This window comes from Stenella coeruleoalba (genome assembly GCF_951394435.1).
Source record: "Stenella coeruleoalba genome assembly, chromosome: 17".
In the NCBI taxonomy this organism is placed as follows: domain Eukaryota; kingdom Metazoa; phylum Chordata; class Mammalia; order Artiodactyla; family Delphinidae; genus Stenella; species Stenella coeruleoalba.
Window position 1 is genome coordinate 15,832,407 of NC_137163.1, and position 14,116 is coordinate 15,846,522.

Here is a 14,116-nt window from a genome sequence, read left to right on the forward strand (position 1 = left end):
AACACAAACAACCCAATCCAAAAATGGGCAGACGACCTAAATAGACATTTCTCCAAAGAAGATATACAGATTGCCAACAAACACATGAAAGAATGCTCAACATCATTAATCATTAGAGAAATGCAAATCAAAACTACAATGAGATATCATCTCACACTGGTCAGAATGGCCATCATCAAAAAATCTAGAAACAATAAATGCTGGTGAGGGTGTGGAGAAAAGGGAACCCTCTTGCACTGCTGGTGGGAATGTGAATTGGTACAGCCACTATGGAGAACAGTATGGAGGTTCCTTAAAAAACTACAAATAGAACTACCATATGACCCAGCAATCCCACTACTGGGCATATACCCTGAGAAAGCCATAATTCAAAAAGAGTCATGTACCAAAATGTTCATTGCAGCTCTGTTTACAATAGCCCGGAGATGGAAACAACCTAAGTGCCCATCATCGGATAGATGGATAAAGAAGATGTGGCACATATATACAATGGAATATTACTCAGCCATAAAAAGAAACGAAATTGAGTTATTTGTAGTGAGGTGGATGGACCTAGAGTCTGTCATACAGAGTGAAGTAAGTCAGAAAGAGAAAGACAAATACCGTGTGCTAACACATATATATGGAATTTAAGAAAAAAAAATGTCGTGAAGGTAACCTTGATTAACTGGCTCTTACAAAAGGCGTGATGTTGTAAGTAGTCAAGCACACAGTGTTGGGAGCAAGGTTGCTGCCTTTGAATCCCCTTGCCACTTCCTAGCTACGTGACTTGCAAGTTACCTGATTATTCTACATCTCAGTTTCCTCATCGGTAAAATGAGAGATAAATAATACTGCCTGTGTCATCTGGCTGTGGTGAAACTTTACATACACAAAGCACTGAGAACAATGCCTACCACCTTTGTGAGTGCTTAAGTCAGATCCTTCTGAATGGCCTCGCTTTTAGCAATCTTTGTGATTAACTTGCTTTTATAGATTCATTCTTTTGAATCTTGAAAACCGTATTTCCTGGGGTGTTTTTCCAGTTGCTGTTTGTTTTTAATGAGTCCTGTAGTTATCAATGAATGGCTCAGTTCCTGCTGTTAATGAAGAGCAAGAAAGAGAATAGCTAACATTTGCGTTCTTACTCTTCTGCCTTTCTAAAATACGAATTAACGGTACAGTGTGAGTTGGGGCTCCTGGAGTTATGCAATACGGTGGCCCTGGGATTAGTCAACTTGGGAGGGATGGCTTGGTAAATAGCGAAGACCCCTTTGTTTTCTTCACAGTTGGGGCGAAGCCTGCAGGTTTTAAATCCACTGTTTTCCTTGGCTTCAGCCCTACTTTTCTGTATATACGTTTCAGTCATGCGTGTATATACTCACATGAAATATGTACATTTCTCAACATGGATCACCACCTTCCGCATGCTGCCTTCCTGTCTTTCCCCAGTTTGCAGTCCTTGCCCAGTAGAACATCATGTGGGGACAAGAGGTCAAAGCACCCCCGTTGCCATGGTATCGGGCAAGTCACTCCTCCGCTGGGGTCTTCAGCTTCCCTTCCTAAGGGATGATCTCTAGGGTCCCTTCCAGCTCTACAGTTTTCCAGTATTCACTGAAAGATTCTCTTGGACTTCGGAAGCACAGCCTGCTCGGGAGATTTTAGTTTTGAATTTTTCCTTTTGAGGATTGCCTGAATGGATTAAGCATCTTGTTGCCGAAAGATACTATCAAGAAAGCAAAGGCTGAAGTTCCTTTTCCTTCCCCAAATGTGATGCTTAAATAAAATTCGATTTCATGGCACAGACACATGGAGCAGAAATGGCTAGGGCTTCTCCTGTCTTCCAGCAGTCCCAGAGGAGGCTGTAAACAGCAGGATATCCCTTCAGCCAGATGGGCTGCTGAGCTTGGAGAGCCAGGCAGATGCAGAGAAGAGAGAAATCAGTTGCAGAAACGAGGAAAGGCTGGTCGCTGTGTTGTTGGTTTCTTCTCTAGGCTGAATATAGCCAGCCTGGAGGCCACAGAGAAGAGGAAGATCAATCATGCTGAGAGGCTCTCAAGCAGGAGCAGGTAGGCTGGGACGTGCCGAGTCACAGTTCAGGGTCTGATGGGAAAATGGCCCATTGAGTTACCTTTGATGCAAGACCTTGAGAGCAGGGCTAGCTTCAGGGAACACTAGGACAGGGCAGGGTTAGCTGGTAATCCATCCCCCTTTGGTGGCTTTGCCTCATGTCTCTTGGTGCTGGGAACAGCCTTGGCTATCCAGGGTTTCTTGCTGCCTTCAGAGCCCTTCCCTCCATGCCTTACCTAAGACAGCCTTGACACTCTTGCTTTCAATTTTTTTTCCTGCCCCCTTCCTTTCACCATCAATTTTATTAAAATTTTCCTTGGGAGATATAGCATGGTGGAGTAGAAGGAGTCATGGATTCAGTCTTGGATGGTGAGCTTGGTCCTTTTGCTCATAACAATGGAAGCTTGGGTGAGTTACTTGATTTCCTTCAGCCTCAGTTTTCCCACCTTTGAGATGGGTATAGTAATATGTAATGTATAGCATGGTTGAGAGAATTAAATGAGACACAAAGGTTACCTCAAAAAAAACCAAAAACCAAAACAACCCAAACACCAAACCACAAGAAATGTTATTTCTTCCTTCCTATTCCATCTTATACTTCCTGCACATTAGACTCTGCAGAATTTAAAAAATATGTTGATGTCGGAGATCCACCCCATCCTCCATGGGGAATCGGTACTCTTTAAGAGCTCCTCAGATGACAGTGTGCAGCCTGGGGTGAGACCCACAGCCCTCCGGCGCTGCTGATTAAGGGTTTGCTACTCTACACTCAGTGCTGCTTCTATTCCTGTCCCATTGGACCTGACTCCTGACCCACCTGGAGGTTATCTGCATACAATTCCCATACAGCCCAAATCTTTCTGCATTTTTCTGCCTGAGGGTGTTCTCGGGCCATGGCAGCTTGGCCCTCACTTGGTGGCAAGATGGATGTATTGGGAAATTAATGGCTTTGGGGACATGTTCCCGTGGAAGGATGCAGTTCGTGGATGAACACCCCATCCTCCCTGCCCTTCGGTGGGACAGTCCTGAAGCATGTTCTGCACAGTTTCTCAGAAGGTCTGCTGTGTGACCGAGTCCCAGATGCCCAGTGACAACACCCTCATCATGAAGCCTTTGCTGGCCTTCCTCGCTTCTCCATCTCACTTTCCCACTCCCTCCTTGTCCTTCCTGGGATCACTTCACAAATAAGCTACTTGGACCCCCATCTTTGTCTCAGGGTCTGATTCTATGGGAAAACATGCATCTTTTGTCAGCCTTTTCTTATTCACAGGAGTTTTACATCTCTGTTCACACATCCGTCTGGTGAGATGGATGGGTTAATATTCTCTGGAGAGACATTATAGAGCTCACCACTTTATGCCTTCACTGTTTCACACGTCTTTCCTTCTGGAGTCTTCATGGATAGGGAGAGGAAGGAAATCATGGCAAGGGCAGTCCTTTTCAATCTGCAGGTTCTGACCCATAAGGTACTTATAAAATCCATTTTTTAAAAATGAAAGGGGGCTTCCCTGGTGGCGCAGTGGGTGAGAGTCCGCCTGCCGATGCAGGGGACGCGGATTCGTGCCCCTGTCCGGGAAGATCCCACATGCCGTGGAGTGGCTGGGCCCGTGAGCCATGGCCGCTGAGCCTGCGCGTCCGGAGCCTGTGCTCTGCAATGGGAGAGGCCACAACAGTGAGAGGCCCGCATACTGCAAAAAACAAAAAAAAACAAAAAAAAAAAATGAAAGGAAATGAGTGTGACCTATCAGACTCTACTACACATTGTAAGGGCACATACTGTTATATGAAATTTCATTTCAGTCATATGTGCGTACACTTACATGTTGGTGAAATAGATTTCTTAACATGGATTATGGTAAAAAATTTTGGAAGTCATTGCATTAGTGAGCATCTATGGTTTTTTTAGTCTTCCCAGGATCAATTCTTCCCATTTCCCTCCAGTAATAGCACCTGATATTCCATTCAACAAGGAAAGGAGACTATGCCCCTAATTGGACATAGTCTTGGTGGGGCTGTCAATGAAGGTTCCATCATCCCTTGGTCAAAAGATGTTCACATGACCTACGATGGGTCAACCAGATGATTGCTCCAGGAACTTGAACCTAGAGAGAGCACAAGCAAGGGCTGAAAATTGTTGAAGATGTTGCATTCAAAGGGGGTGTCTGGAAGTTAACATCTCTATTTTTCTTGCTAGCTAGATCTTTGTACTCCCTTGACTTTTTTCCTTCCAAGATATGGTTGTTCAGCCATAGGGTTGATCCTGTGAAATACCTGTGGACCCCTTCTCTGTTTTTTTACCACTCAGGTAGATTGAACTGTTTCCTGTTGCTAGAAACCAAAGAACCCTCCCATACCTGAGGGCTTTGGAGAACCCCAACTCCACTACTTCCTGCCTGTGTGATGGGAAAATTGCTTAACTTTTCTAAGCTTCAGGTTCCTCTTCTGGGAAACAAGGGTGGTAATGCCAGATTGGAGGGTATAGATAATATTTACATGGCCACTGGCCTAGACTCGCAATTAGTGGCAGCTACGATTGTGGACCAAATTGTAATCATCTTTGTTTTACTGGTGATGACTTTCCACTTATTAAATGTCTGTGGAGGGAATGAGTGAATGATTACACAGAACAATGGGGAGTTTCACAACTAAAACTCACAGCTGAACTTCTTTACAGAGGTACAACTCCTTGGGTGTTAAATGTGTGATTTATTGTTCAAAAACTTAACATGAGAAAATGTCCATGACCTGGAGTTAGGCAAAAGAGTTCTTACTAATGTTAACAAAAGTGTAATTTTATCAAAGTGAATTGCACTTTGATAAAAAAATTGATAAATTGGACATCATCAAAACTTTTACTCTGTGAAAGACAATGTTAAGAAAACGAGAAAAAAACCTAGAGACTGGGAGAAAATATTTTGCATATCACATATCCGACAAAGGACTTGTATCTAGAATATATAAAACTTTTAAAGCATACAGTCTAATTTAAAAATAGGCAAAAGATTTAAACAGACATATAACCAAAGAAGACATAAGGAAGGCAAGGAAGCACATTACAAGATGCTCAGTATCATTAGGGAAAAACAAATTAAAAGTATAATGAGATACAACTACATATGTATCAGAATAGCTAAATAAAAATACTGACAATACCAAGTGCTGATACGGATGCAGAACAACTGGAACCCCTCCACATTGTTGGTGGGAATAAAAACTGGTTCAACTTCTCTGGAAGACATTTTGATAGTTTTTTATGAAGCTAAACATACGCTTACCACGTAACCCAACAATCTCACTCCTGAGAAATGAAATGAAAACTGGTTCACATAAAACCTCTACACGTATTTATAACAACTCTCATCATAATCATCCCAAACTAGAAACAGCTCAAAGGTCCTTCAGCTGCTGAATGGATATACAAGCTGTGGTACATCCATACAATGTAATAAAACAACAATAAATAGGAATGAACTATTGATGCACATAACAAATTTGGATGAGTCTCAAAGGCATTATGCTGAGTAAAAGAAGCCAATATTAGAAGGTTACGTACTGTACGATTCCATTTGCGCAAAGATTAGGAGAGGGTGGACGGTGTGATAGTAGAGAGATAGCGCCAAGGAGTCCTTTGGGGGTGATGGAAGAGCTCTGTAGTCCAGTTATGGTGGTGGTTACATTAATCTATACATGTGTTAAAATTCATAGAACTGTACATCAAAAATATCAATGATAATGAAAAAAAGCCTTTTCATCATGTAGAGCGAGGTGGTATTCATTTGGGTATTTTGGTGTCCTATCTGAGACAGTACCCACCAGCCACGTGTGACTAGGCTGGTCCAAGTGGCGGTGTGGAGCAAGCGTAAAGTGCATCTGGATTTCAAAGACTTAGTATGAAAACAGAGAACATATGCTATCTCAGTAATTTTGTATGTTGATTATATATTGAAACAATACTATTTTAGATGGCTGGGTTAAATAAAACATATTAACTTCAGCTCTTTGTTTTTACTTTTAAAACTGTGGTTACTAGAAAGTTGTAATTACAAGATGTACCTGGGGCTATGTTTTTATTGAAGAGTGCTGTTCTGTATGACATACTTAGGGAGGAATGGGGAGGTCTGGGTTGTTCTCTCTCCATCTGGATGGGCAGGTGTAAGATTGCCCCACGCAAGGCTGAACAAGACCCACCCAGTCTCCCGCATTTGGGGCCAGGCTGTCTGAGAGGTGCGTGCCGCTCTCCACATCTGCTTTGTGTCCTGTCTGTCTGGTTTTCCCTAACCTCTGAAGGAGAAGAAGGCGAGGGCAGGGTGAGGCACACTGTCCCAGGGGAGGGCTAGGGCGATGGATTAGACGTGCGTGAGATTCGGCTCTTGTCAGACGTGAGCTTGAATTCCACTGTAACCGCGAGTTAGCTGCGTAGCTCTCGATGTCTCTTAACCCCAGTTTCAGTTTCTTCATGTGCCAGAGAGAATCATAGTTCCCCAAGGGGTTTCCTTACCCCAGAGGGCTGTGATGAGGGCAAAGAGGGAGCCGTGGGAAGCACTCAGTAGGCCTTCCGGTGATGAGAATTCTGCTGTTGCTCGTACTGCTTCGTGCTGTGTTTGCTGCCCCACCTCAGGCTCTGTTTTTTCTCTCTCAGTTGAACCCCGTAGGCGCTCTGCCCGACTTTTCTCCCTGATTCAGCACGGAGAAATGCCGAGGCAAGCTTTCCCATGAAGCTGCTTGTCAGCAAACGCCCACTCCTGTCTCTGCACTCCCCCCTGTGTCAGAGATGGGCCTGGACTCCACGCAAGGCCCAGGGTCCTGCCAGCTCCGGGCTTGACTGACACACACCCTGCCTCCCAGGCTTCAGGGCTCTGTTCCCAACCCGGGAGGGTAGCAGCTGGAGGCTCCCAAACAGTTCAGCAATGCGGGGGGAAAAGCCCTCCAACTGGCTGCAGGGGCTACAGCAATTTTCCTGGACTCCGTTTCAAAAGCATCAAAGCCTTGGTTTCAAACATTTAGTCGTTGCGTGGTCTGCCTTTTCCACTCTCTCCCCTTTGCCCTTAGTTTCCATTGAGCGTTTACTTTGTTATTCTTGCTGCTTGCCCCCGGTCGCTCGGTGTCACCATCAAACATTACGTAGGTACAGAATAACTTTATCAGCTACGTAGGTTTTCATCAAAAGAGCTTGTTAAGTTCCTGTCTGGGCATGGCAAGGCATGAGGCTCAGTGGAAGGGAAGTTAAACAGACAGGAGCGGTCTCTCGGGCCTCACGCATGATGGTGGTCACGGTTGCTACCTGGTAGGGCTGCCTTGATCTCTGCCAGGACTTTGAGAGCTGTGAGGTCCAGACAGATCCCAAGTTCACAGGGCCGTGGTTTAAAAACCTCAGAAGCAGGCCTGGGGTGGGACCTTGAGCCGCCAAAAGAGGCCCTGTTCCGGGAGTGGCAGTGGTCAACCACTGGGGTTTGGAGTCTGGCCGCTGTAGGTTTGCGTCCGGCCTCTCCCGCTCAGGAGCATCCAGGGTGAGGACCTAGTCTTCTTCTGTGACCTGGGATCACAGTACCAGTGTCCAGCTGGTTGTAAGAATGTAACACCCGCCATTCATTGAGCTGCTGCTGTGTGTCAGGCAGCGTGCTAAATGCTCTTCAAGGGTCTTCACATTTAATTCTTTTTGTTTGTTTGTCTTTGTTTTGCGGTACGCGGGCCTCTCACTGTTGTGGCCTCTCCCGCTGCGGAGCACAGGCTCCGGACGCGCAGGCTCAGCGGCCATGGCTCACGGGCCCAGCCGCTCCGCGGCATGTGGGATCTTCCCGGACTGGGCCACAAACCCGTGTTCCCCGCATCGGCAGGTGGACTCTCAACCACTGCACCACCAGGGAAGCCCCTAATTCTTAATTCTATGAAACAGGTATTGTTTCTACCTTCATTTTACAGGTGAGGAAATGGAGGCTTCGAGAGGTTAAACAATATGCCCATTATAACATTTGCCGACTGTATATGATCATACAGTCGGCAAATGTAGGCGAGGGATTTCAGTTCTAGCACTCTGCCCCACGCGCCGCCCCTGCCCTGACCTCCATGCCTGTGCTCAGGAGGGGACAGGGAAGGGGGTCTGGAACAGGCGGTTTGCTGAGAGTCCTCCCTTGGGAAGCAGGGGGTGGCAGGAGTTGGGGCTGTGTGTGGGGTAAGGCTCTAGGCCTCTGAAGCAAGATCCACCGTCCCTTCCGGCTTCACTTACAAAACACAAATGCGAAGGGAAAGTTTGATAATTTCAAGATGGTGACTTCAGAGCCTGAGACCCCAAGCATGGGGCGTTCTGAGTGCCCAGCCCTGTGTGACTGCACTGGTCAGATGCTCATGAGGCTGACACTATTTAAAATGCTTTTAATGGGCTTCCCTGGTGGCGCAGTGGTTGAGAGTCTGTCTGCCGATGCAGGAGACACGAGTTCGTGCCCTGGTCTGGGAGGATCCCACATGCTGCGGAGTGGCTGGGCCCGTGAGCCATGGCCGCTGAGCCTGCGCGTCCGGAGCCTCTGCTCCGCAACGGGAGAGGCCACAACAGTGAGAGGCCCGCGTACCGCCAAAAAAAAAAAAAAAAAAAAAAATGCTTTTAATGGCATAAACTTTTCTAAAGTAAGAAATAAATGCTTCCTTCTTTTGTTTTTTGTTTTTTTTGGCTTTTGCTCTTGGGAGTGGATGCGTCTACATGGATGTGTATTTTAAATTTTAAAACACCCGGCACCCGCTCAGCCTGTGTCACTCGGGGAAGATGTGTGTCTGGGCAGCCTGCTTTACGTAGTATCTCTGCTGTCCCTTGGGTGGTCATAGTAAGGACTTCCGGGCTTGCAGCGCTCCTGCCTGCCCAGTTCAAAGAGTGTTTAATTCACACCTTCCGTGGGAGGTAGACTAGAGCTGTGGCTAATGGCTTTGATTCCAAATACTTGCATTTATATTCCCAAAGGAGTCCAAATACTTGGGGTTATTGACTAAGCTCCCAACTCTGCCACTTTTTAGCGATTTGACCTTGGGCCAGTTACTTAACCCTTTTGAACCGCAGTTTTGCTCTCTGTAAAATAGGCATATGGTACCCATCTCCTGTGACTCTTTGAGGATTATAAGTGACAATGGTGTGACAAGCACCCAGCACAGTGCCTGGCATGTATTGCCCATTCAATAGCTGTAATTATTCCTGAGCTTAAGAACAGCAACAGAACTCAAGAATTGTGTTCATGTGTTAATTGTCTCAGGTACTAGGATAGTACCTGAGAATGAATTCTGAATGAATGAATGGTTTATCATCTAATAATAATGCTTGAGGTGTGTTAATCATTTTATGGTTCACAACCACTTTCTTACACATAATTCCATTCTAGCCCCCTAAGAGCCTGGAAAAGTAAAAGAGCAAGAAATTTATTATCCTGTTTCACAGATTGGGCAAATCGAGGCTCAGAGATTAATGACTGATCATTTATTCAACAGTCATTTATGAGCACTTACTTTGTGCAAGACACTATGTTAGGATAAAAATGAATGAGATTTTTTCCCTGACCTTTTGAAGACATTATTGTGCATCAGGGTGTCTGGAGCAGGCTGGATGCAGGTGATGTTGGAGAAACAACGACAGATTTCAGTGGCTTAAAAAACAAAGATTCATTTCTCGTTCGTGCTATTGGTTCATCATGGGTCAGTTAGTGGCTCTGCTCCACCCAGTTTTCACTCCAAACCAGACAGATGGAACAGCTGCAGGTTGGAACATCACTGATTTTTGTGATGGGAGGAAGCAGATCTGAGGTTGGGAGGGTCTCACACCAGCAGTCAAATTCTGTTCTCATGAACCAGACTTTTAATATGGTCCCACCCAACCACAGGGGGCAGGGCAGGAAGTAAAATTCTACTATGTACCCACAAGGCAGAGAGCTGGGAATATTTGGTGAACAGATTAATGACTATTCCAGCTGGGCATGTTCTGAAGGATGGGTAGGAATCCGGTGGGGTGGGATTGTGTGGGAAGAGTGGAAGAAGGATGACGATGAAGAGGAGACTTAAAGAGATGGAGGATGGGGGATGGGAAACAATGGGAGAGACAGGAGGCAGAAATGTGCGAGGTACTGGGGGGAGGAATAGTGAGTCTGCCAGTCTGTCTGGAAGAGTTTGATTCAACAGTTTAACAAATACTGACTCAGCACCTATTGTGTATTAAGTGCTGGGGATTTGAAGAAGACTAAAACATGGTACCTACCTTGCAGTCCAGTGGGAGAGTTAGATTTTGCACAGAGAACAAAGGGAATCAAAATATAAGAAAGAGCAGACAATGCTTATGTTTGCAAGGCACTCTTCCAAGATCTGCACATAGTTAACTCATTTAATCATCACTGTAGCTGCATGGGGTGATTGCTGTTATTCTTACCCATTTTACAGGTGGAAAAACTGAGGCATGGCATGGCTGTGCATAGCAGAGGGGGGCTTCAAATCTAGGCACTCTGAGTCCAGGGTCTGTGCTTTTGATTGTCACGATAGTGCTTTTTGCTTGATAATTTCTGAGTTGGGGCTGTGCCTATAATCTTGGATGGCAAGTAGTTTTGCCTTGAGATCCAAAATGATAGATTGTTATTGATTGCGTGGAGCTCCATATTGGAAAGGTTTCCAAGACCAAGCTGGGACTAGGGAGGAAAGAATGATGTGAGTAATTAGTAATGCCTGCCATGGGCATAGGAGGTGGTATTGTCAGCACAGTATATTTGGCAACCCTGGTCTATTTAATGCCTACAGGAAAGTGGATTTTTATCAATTTATTAACAAACAAAGAAGGCACAACCAAACAACTAATTCATTGACTGTTTTCCTCACTTTTCAATCTTTTCTTTTAAACTTTAAGGCTTTATCACCTTTATAGCAGCATAGGTACTCCTTGTTTGAAAAGCTACATTTCCTTTCTGGATATTAATGTTTAAAATACCAAAATTGCAGCCCCCTCAGGCAAGCATACACCTTAATTGTCAAAACAATAAAAATATCAGCCATGGCACATGCTCATTCCATTGCACCCCTGGTGCAGTCATCAGCTGGGATGCTATGGCAATGATAATAATAAAAAAGGATTCTACTTGCAGAATCCAAGTACTGTACAAGGAAGCCTCCATCAGCTGACCCGGGGAATTTAGCCGTAAGAGAATCCAGCTGTAGCATGTATCATCAGTGGAATTTCCTGTCCTGAAATGTTGTAGGCTTTCCTCTACAGGGAAGGTTCTACATTGTCTCCCCCACCCCCATCTACAATCTCTTTCCTTGTCTTTTCTTTCCTGGGTACCACTTCTCCCTATGCTCAGACTTTTGTTTCTTTTATATTCTTTCCCATACGTTTCTGGGAATGGAGCCCAAATTTAGTTGCATGGAGAAATAGATACCAACTAGGAGCTTAGAGCTTAGGTGATAAATAGTCATCCTCTCCTGAGTCAGCTCTGATCAATTGCTTGTGGCTACTGAAATGCTGAGTCAAGAAGGTTTGCAGTGGACTCAGGCTGAAAGCATTTGGGATTGATTAGTGATGTCTGCCATAGGTATATGCTAGGGACAATTATTTGTGGAGGCTCCCACTGGCTCTGTCCCAGCGGAAAGCCTGCACTGTTCTTACAGCTGTGATGTTAGTGAATGAACTTGGGGTTTGGTCCTAGGAGTTGCTAGTTCAAGTCCCATCTTTTCTCTTTGTGCATCTTGGCCGTGTTGCTTATCTTCTCTCTGTCTTAGCAATACTTGTATAAAACTAATCCTCCTTGTGGAGTCGTTGTAAATATTGTAGAGATGATGCACATTCATTCATTCAACAAATATTGGGTTGGCCAAAAAGTTCGTTCGGGTTTTTCTGCAACGGAACTTTTTGGCCAACCCAATATTTGTTGAGCACAGTGTGAGGTGCTGGGGGTACGATGGGGGACACACTATGGATGCGGTTTCTGCCCACATGGAGCTTACAGTCTACTGGGGGATTTATTAGTTTTCTATGGCTGTGTAACAAAGTACTGTGAATTTAGAGGCTTAAGACAACCCACATTTTGATGTCACACTTTCTGTGGATCAGAAGTCCAGGCGTGGCTTAGCTGGCTCCCTGCTCAGAGTCTTATGAGGTGTAGTCAAGAGGTTCACTGAGCTGTGTTCTCATCCGGAAACTTGACTAGGGGGAAAGCTGCTTGCAATCTCATTGAGTTTGTTGGAAGAATTCACTTTCTTACCATGGTAAGACTGTGGGCCCTGGTTCTGGCTGGCTATTGGCTGGATTCCACCTGCAGGTCCTAGAGGCCGCCTGCAGTTCCTCTTCTCATGGGCTTTCTCATGGCCAGTTACTTTATCAAGTCAGTGAGGAAGGACTCTCAGTCCAGTGTGCTAGGTTGGAGTCTTATGTAACCGTGGAGGTGACACCCCATCACTTTGCTGTATTCTATTGATTAGAAGCAAGTCACAGGTCCCGCCCATACTCAGGGGGAGGGGGTTATACCAAGGCTCTTTTTGTTCTACTATGGTATGATGTGCAAGTTATATTCTTTGGGGGAAAATGGCAAGTTACCAGAACAATTTTTTATACTCTGCTACTATTTGTGTAAAAAAAGATACGGGTATGGATTATTTCTGGAATAATACATAAAAAAGTGGTAAGTCACTATTGTTGGCTCCAGAGAGGGAAACTGGATGGCTGGGGAACAGTGGAAAATTTTTACTTAATACCCTATATTAGCTTTCACATTTTAAAACATGTGAGTGCTTCAATTCAACGGTAAGTGCTGCCTGTTGCTTACCTGGGAAACTCCACATCCTTGAGGCTGATCTGGCCTCAGCCTTCATTTTCAGGCTTATTATTCTCTCCTCTTATTTTACATTAAAAACTAGTGTGGTAAGCAGAATGATACCCCCCCCCTCCCACCCTCAAGATGTGCATGTCGTAATCCCTGGAACCTGTGCCTATTGCCTAATATGGCAAAAGGGACTTTGCAGATGTGATTCAATGAGGATCTTGAAATGGGGAGGTTATCCTGGATTATTTGAGTGGAACTAATGCAATCAATCCCAAGAGTCTTGTGAGCGAAAGAGGGAAATAGAAGTGTCAGAGTCAGATTAGGAGATTTGAGGATGAAAGTACAGGTTGGAGTGATGTGATTGCTGACTTTGAAGATGAAAGGGGCCGTGAGCCTCTGGAAGCCGGAAAAGACAAGGAAACAGCTTCTTTCCTGGAGCCTTCAGAAAGCACACAGCCCTGCCACACCTTGATTTTAGCCAAGTGACACCCATTTCAGACTTGTGACCTGCAGAAACTGTAGGAGAATAAATGTATGTTATTTTTAGCCATTACGTTTGTGGTAATTTGTTACAGTGGCCATAGGAAGCTAACTTCTGCTTCTCAGATGGTGTTTCAAGAAATGAGCCGTTGGGATATTCATGAAAAAAATTCTCCAAAGTCAAATAAAAACCAAATTATTATAATTACTAATTACATTAAATGAGGTATAATTTACACACAGCAAAATATACATTATGTGTACTGTTCAATGAATTTTTATATCTTTATTGGAGTATAATTGATTTACAATGTTGTGTTAGTTTCTGTACAACAAAGTGGATGAGCTATGCGTATACATATATCCCCATATCCCCTCCTTCTTGTGTCTCCCTCCCACCCTCCCTATCCCACCCCTCTAGGTGGTCACAAAGCACCGAGCTGATCTCCCTGCGCTATGCAGCAGCTTCCCACTAGCCATCCATTTTACTGTTCAATGAATTTGGACATATGTGTACATCCATGTTTCCCACTATCCCAATCAAGGTATAGAATATGTCCCTTACCCCAGAATGTTTCCCTGTGCCCCTTCATAGTCAGTCCTCCCATCTCCACCTCCAGCCCCAGGCAGCCACAGATTTGCTTTGTGTCACTATACAAATTATTTTAAGCTGCAGGCCTTCTCGGGACCTTTATGATACTTAGAGTATTGTGAATGCCCAAGGGGAGGTGCTATATAGCAGGTTGCATCTCCAGGTTCACTTGACCATGGGTCCTTTAATGCCAGAGCATCTCACAGTACGAGGGGCTCTCAGAACA

The 14,116-nt window shown here is 44.9% G+C and overlaps 1 protein-coding gene across 1 annotated transcript in view; it reads left to right on the top strand.

Moving 5' to 3' along the window:
* Positions 1–14,116, top strand: part of LOC307176060 (uncharacterized protein) — a gene marked incomplete at its 5' end in the record, with an annotated part of 90,730 nt that overhangs the window by 22,597 nt on the left and 54,017 nt on the right. The gene's annotated exons all lie outside the window — the stretch shown is intronic.